Consider the following 7,367-nt stretch of genomic DNA (forward strand, 5'->3'; position numbering starts at 1 on the left):
GATAAAGAAGATGTGGTATATGTATACGTGTGCTCAATTCCTAAAGTGGATTAACACAGTTGGTACATAGCCCTTGATATGTCTAATGAATTTTCTTTGAGAGCAGATAATACAAAGGGTAGCTCCTCTCATCCAGCACAGGATGTATCACACGTTTATTCCTCCAGCTCTTCCTATAATGCTGTTAGCACCAAATCTTCTGTATCACACATATTTGCTGCTGAAAATTTGATGTACTGGATTCTATTTCCCAGGCTGAAACCCCCCTAAAATATAATGAGATCAAAGTTTTATTTTTTTTTTTTATTTTTTTTTCACCCAAGAGCCCCTCATTTATTATTTTAAAATTTTTATTTTTTTTTAATTTATTTTTTATTGGTGTTCAATTTACTAACATACAGAATAACACCCAGTGCCCGTCACCCATTCACTCCCACCCCCCGCCCTCCTCCCCTTCTACCACCCCTAGTTTGTTTCCCAGAGTTAGCAGTCTTTACGTTCTGTCTCCCTTTCTGATATTTCCCACACATTTCTTCTCCCTTCCCTTATTTTCCCTTTCACTATTATTTATATTCCCCAAATGAATGAGAACATATAATGTTTGTCCTTCTCCGACTGACTTACTTCACTCAGCATAATACCCTCCAGTTCCATCCACGTTGAAGCAAATGGTGGGTATTTGTCATTTCTAATAGCTGAGTAATATTCCATTGTATACATAAACCACATCTTCTTTATCCATTCATCTTTCGTTGGACACCGAGGCTCCTTCCACAGTTTGGCTATCGTGGCCATTACTGCTAGAAACATCATACCCTCAAAACTATAGAACACTTCTGAAAGAAATTGAGGAAGACACAAAGAGATGGAAAAATATTCCATGCTCATGGATTGGCAGAATTAATATTGTGAAAATGTCAATGTTACCCAGGGCAATATACACGTTTAATGCAATCCCTATCAAAATACCATGGACTTTCTTCAGAGAGTTAGAACAAATTATTTTAAGATTTGTGTGGAATCAGAAAAGACCCCGAATAGCCAGGGGAATTTTAAAAAAGAAAACCATATCTGGGGGCATCACAATGCCAGATTTCAGGTTGTACTACAAAGCTGTGGTCATCAAGACAGTGTGGTACTGGCACAAAAACAGACACATAGATCAGTGGAACAGAATAGAGAATCCAGAAGTGGACCCTGAACTTTATGAGATCAAAGTTTTAAATAAAGTACAAAAGATAGTTACTTGTCATGTATGAAAAAATTAAGAGACTGAATCCTTGAAATAGCATAAATTGCAGATTATCATCATTCTGTGAGCTGATAACATTATCATGACTTAGGTCTTCTAGGGTTTTAAGCGTTGTTACTTACAATCAAGTCTCTATTTTCATAGAGATAATACCCCTATGCACAGAATGTTTTTTGGCTGAAGAGTTTTTTAAGGGATTGCTTTATGTCTTTGTTTTTAAGACTGTAAATAAAGGGGTTCAGCATGGGTGTGACCACTGTATACATCACTGAGGCTATGGCACTTGTCCTGGAGTTTTGTGAACCAGTAGAACTGAGGTAGACCCCAAGGCCTGTGCAGTAGAACAAGGAGACAACTGAAAGGTGAGACCCACATGTGGAAAATGCTCTATACTTGCCTCCAGCTGATGAAATTCTCAAAATGGAGGTTACAATCTTAGAGTAAGAGAAGAGAATTCCAGTAAGAGGAACAACACCAACAAGTCCAGTAGCAAAATACATAACTATATCATTGAGAAAGGTGTCAGAACAAGCAAGTTGGACCAATTGATTAAGTTCACAGAAAAAGTGAGGGATTTCCAAATCATTACAAAAAGAGAGCCGTAAAACCATTAAGCTCTGTGACAATGACTGCAGGGCAGTCATAATTCAGCATGCCATAAGCAGGAGCCCACAGACCCAAGGGTTCATCATGACCATATATTGTAGGGGGTGACAGATGGCCACAAACCGGTCATAAGCCATCACCGTCAGAAGGAAGTTATCCAGATCTCCAAAAAGCATGAAGAAATATACCTGGGTGATATATTCTGCATAGGTAATGAATTTTCTCTGTGTCTGGATATTCAACAGCATTTTGGGGACTGTGGTGGAGGTGAAACAGATGTCTGCAAAAGAGAGATTAGAGAGGAAGAGGTACATGGGCGTGTGGAGGCAGGAGTCAGTGATAATTGCCAGGATGATGAGTAGGTTCCCAATGAAAGTTACCAGGTACATGGACAGAAAAAAATCCAAAAAGGAGGGACTGTAGTAATACCTCTTCTGAGAGCCCCAGGAGGATAAATTCTGAAACACATGTTTGATTTTCTGGTTCCATGTAGCTAATGAAACTGATGGAAAAGAGACAAAACAATGAAAATTTAGCCACAGTTACCATGTACAGTTACTGAAATAAAATGCTGAAGGTCCCAATGGGGAAAGGCAAGGAGAAAGATTAATAGAATAAGTTTAGGGTAGTATAATTGGTCCATAAACTAGATCTAGGAATGGATTGAGGAGCTGGGACTCTGTTTTTGATTAAGGTTAGCTTTTGTTAACTTGACCTAGAGCTTTCCAGCTTATACAGACCCAGTAAGAATTTAGTCACCTTTCTATGTAGTTCTCTTTTATGAACACCATGATGAACTAACCAACACCATGCATTGGACCAAGTCAGACTATTCCAGAGGAGGCTTTCACTCTGCTGTCCACTACACCACCCCTACTTTGCTTTTAGTGGTTGATGCTGCCACTTGGCCCCTAGAATCCCGAGATACAATAGCTCCCATTGTATTTGGGTTTTGCAGTTTGATAGCTGAAGTTCCCACCGTATGATCTAGCCTACAGAGAAGATCACAGAGCTCTTCAAGGATGCTGGAACTCCCCTCACAAATTTATTTCTCACAGTTATGGTGAAAGGTATGTCTTCTGACCTCTTCCAGCAGGGATGAGTAGGTCAAATCTATGTTAACACTCCAATCTCCCTAAGCCTCTACATCCATCCTCTTCATTAAATCAAAAGAGGTCTGGCATTTCCAACTCACCCACTGTGGTCTACCCTTGGTCCATGATTCAACCAAATTGTAAGGTTCCCAAGCTGCAACATGGAATGTAGAAACTCTGCATGATAACCCATATTGATAAATTCAACCTGTTCCAACTTTATGTGGTTTCTCTTATTTTCCCACTCTCTTAATATATTCATTCCCACACATGTTCCCTAGATTTCTGTCTGTGTAACATAGAAAACTCAAGTAGTTCTTTTGGAGTGAAACATACCTCTTCACAGGTCATTCTGCACCTTACCCTTTAGTGGCCTACTGGGCCTACTGGTACCTGAGTCTAGTTATGGATCTAGAAACAAAGAGGAAAGATGAGGGTGAGACCTGAGGAGACTCCACACTGTGTTGTGTAGCAGCTGCCTGGTGGGGAGGCATTAGCTTCCTCAGGCAAAGCAGGGTCAAACTCTCAGAGTGAAGTGGAAAAGTTACACCACTGTGGGTGTGAAGGCAACTACCACTGGGGCTATGGATTACCCTACCATCCACAGGGGAGGATTAGGGTTAGGGAGGTCAAACCCACTGGGGTGGGGATGCAGCTTCCACTGGCAAAGAAGACTTATCAGACTTAGGAGTTCAATTCTCCAGCTTCATCAAGGCCTTCTCACATGTCCTCATTCCAACATGCAGGATCCCATTCCTTCCCAAGCAGTGCCTCCAATTTAACTGTAGACACCCCATATGGCTACTCATTCAGCTTGCATTATAATGCAGCCAGTCACAGGATGAGATTTTCAGCAATCCTAGCCTTGAAGATACAGGAGATAAATATCTTCCAGGGCACACATAAAAGTTTTCAGATCATTTATAAGGCATTTGAACTGAGATTCAAACATGTGACCTAATCTTTTTCTTTCCCAGACTTTTTTTAGTAACATTATGAGCAGGCCATCAATCTCAGTATATTCATTAGTTTGCAACAATGTTGGAAAGTATCAGATACACAGCCACCCAGATCATCCCTTTTTACAATTGGTTTATTAGAAGTATCCAATGGAAATATTTTGCAAATCTCTATTGTTCTCATTATTGATGGAGATAGAGTCATTAGTATCTTTAATCTAATCATATTTGAGAGCTAATTCCAGAAAATCCAGAACCAATTCAAAGCACTCACATTGGAAAACATAAACAATTGAATGAATGAATGAATGAATGGAAAAAATCTCCTGTACAAAAAAAACAATCATGTACATAGATATTCCATTCTCAAGGAAGTGGAAACTAACCTACCAACAGTGAATTGTGGGCAAAACATAGTATCTACTCATAAAAAGTACAGTATGGAAAGGAGGGAAAAATAATAACTTTACAGTGGACAAACCTGTAAACAGCAGCTCAATCATATGTTCAAGTTCAGGGCAAAGTAACAGTGATAGTTTGTATCCTCAATATAAAGTGATAAAAATGACAACCTCCATGTGTTTCGCCCAAAAAAATTCATAACTCTAATCTAATCATGAGATAACTATCAGACAAATTTCAAGTAATGTAATACTTTTCAAAATATCTGACCATTAGCTCTCAAAGCTATCAAGTTCTTCAAAAGAATGAAAGTCCGAGGAACTTTCATAGCCAATAGATACCCAAAGAGAAATGATGGCTAAATGAATGCATTCTGGATGACAGATGTTAATAATGGGGAAACTGGTATTCTTTGCAATTTCCTTGTAAACCTAAAACTGTCTTTTGGGTGTTAAGTTTGGTAAGTTATTTATAGATTTTGGATACTAACCCTTTATGAGATATGTCATTTGAAAATATCTTCTACCATTCTGTGGCCTGCCTTTTAGTTTCATTGATTGTTTCCCTCCCTGTGCAGAAGCTTTTTATCTTGATGAAGTCCCAATGGTTCATTTTTGTTTTTGTTTCTCTTGCCTTTGGAAGTGTGCCTAATAAGAAGTTGCTATGGCTGAGGTGAAAGGGACTCTTAATGATGGAGAACATTGCTGGAGGGGATGTGGGTGGGGAATGGACTACATGGGTGATGGGTATTAAAGAAGACACTTATGATGAGTACTGGGTGTTGTATGTAAGTGATGAATTCTAATCTGGAAACCAATATTGCACTGTATGTTACTATAAAAGTTAAATAAAATAAAATGAAAAGAATATTTATAAATAAATAAAATTATTTGTGAAATGTAAAAACCTTGGAGGCAGTTATCCCTGAGCTGACTCCAGACTCCATCACATGCCTATTCTGTCTCACATTGTTCATCCACAAAATCTGATTACATAGTTACTGAAAGAATCAAGCAAAATAAACAATGCAAAATTCCCACCTGCATCTAGCATTAACAATGAAGTTGGATGACTGTTTCAAACCCTTAGAGATTCATCTCTCACATCCCATATCTGTGTCCACTGTCCCTATTTCCACCCCCATTATCTATGGCTTTGGCTGTTACAGCAGCAATAATGTGTTCCTCCCATTGACCCAGGTGACCTTTCCATGGGGTGAGTTTAGTCATGGCCATTACCTGATATAAACTGCACTGATTTTAGGGGCATGAGTCAGTTCTGTAGTCAAAATATAAGACTCTCTGCTCTGATGGTTCTCTCATGGCCGGGCCCAAGTTTCATTTTTCATCCCTAACTTCACATTGTGTCAGGTATTAAGAACTATTTTTCATTACCTAAGCATAATATGCTCATATTTACTGCTATTCCTCCTGAAAGATTCTCACACTTACCTCACCTGGAATAACTATGTGCCTACTGAAAAGCTCTGTCCAATTATAACCTTGACTGTGAAGCCTTCACTAATCTCCCCTGGAAAAGTCTACTATTTTAGGACCCACATCACCAGAATTGGAATACTATATCAGATATTACATTTACCTATTTCTATGTTTCTTTCCCTTTTTAGACCAGGAGTGCCTTGAAAGAAGGAACAACATATTATTAATTTCCTTATTCCCAGAATATAAGCTAATGCCTACCATTCACTAATGTCTCAATAAATGTTTGGAAAAGAACAAATGGTTGAGTAACATGAAAAAGAGGTACCATCAACAATAGGGAGAAACGAGAAACAGTGAAACCACAGAACAAATCATAGAGACAAGGAGGCCCCATGATTGACAGCCAACACCAGAGGAGACAGATGGGAGCAAGATGTTTTAGTGCATTCACCAATGGCCTACAAAATTTAGGACTGTAATATGCCAAGACTTTGTATTACCAGACTTTTATTTCCTTGTTATCCTTCTGAATAACATAAAGTTACTGCCAATAAAAAGAGTCCTATGCATCATTATCATACTCCCCAGTACCTGTGAAGATGCTGTAGTTCACCCAGATATTATCACAGGAAAGGCTGAGTTCACTCATGAAAGTATGATTAACGAATTTGCCCCCAGAAAAAGCAGGGAGATAGAACCACCCATGAGGCCTCTGGAAGGCCCAACTGTTTTTTCCCATCATCTGAAATTAATAGAATAGACTTGAAAGGTTTTAATGGAAACATTTAAGAGTTTCTGTGACTTTAGGAGCTGAATTCACATGAGACTCATTGGTGAAGTATTCTTTTGCCTTTCTATTCCTTGAGAGATTTAGTTCCCTGGAGCAAAAGGAAAAAATTAGTGCAACCATGGGCTAGATTTAGTCCTAGGAGACATCTTTGGAATTCTTATCTCTTTGGACTCTTTCCTCCCAGAAGGAGGCCACCACTTTTTAGGTATGGCTACTATAAAACCTGAATGGCTTCTGTATCCCTGATTCTGGAGGGACATTGTGTGCATACTAGAATATCTTCTTTCTCCCATCTGTCTTTTTTGGCGCTGTCCTCAATCATGGCATTAAACAAATTCTTTCAAACTTCAGGCTGACAACCAAGCTAAAAGAACAGAGATATCAGAGAACAACACATGAAAAAGAATGCAGTCTTTAAAAATCATTTAGTATAATACTCAACAACTATAATCACCAGGAAACAATAAGACAATTCCTAGGGAGAGTGGATACCCTGATGGTTCTCACTGTGACCACATCAACATATTGAATATGCCTCAATAATTTTTAAAAATTTAAAATAATGCAAAGTATCATGTTCAACCAAAATTAAGGGAAACCAGAAATCAGTACTAGAAGGGAAACCAGAAATCAGTACTAGAGGGATCCCTGGGTGGCTCTGCGGTTTAGCGCCTGCCTTCAGCCCAGGGCATGATCCTGGAGTCCCGGGATTGAATCCCACGTCAGGCTCCCTGCATGGAGCCTGCTTCTCCCTCTGCTTGTGTCTCTGCCTCTCTCTCTCTCTCTCATAAATAAATAAAACTCTAAAAAGAAGGAAAACTA

The 7,367-nt window shown here is 39.0% G+C and overlaps 1 pseudogene; it reads right to left on the minus strand.

Annotated features, from left to right (window-relative positions):
• Positions 1 to 1,407: 1,407 nt before the first annotated feature.
• LOC112666869 (olfactory receptor 7A17-like) lies at positions 1,408 to 2,347 on the minus strand (annotated as a pseudogene).
• Positions 2,348 to 7,367: the final 5,020 nt, after the last annotated feature.

The sequence above is a fragment of the Canis lupus genome, chromosome 20, assembly GCF_003254725.2.
Source record: "Canis lupus dingo isolate Sandy chromosome 20, ASM325472v2, whole genome shotgun sequence".
Classification (NCBI taxonomy): Eukaryota; Metazoa; Chordata; class Mammalia; order Carnivora; family Canidae; genus Canis; species Canis lupus.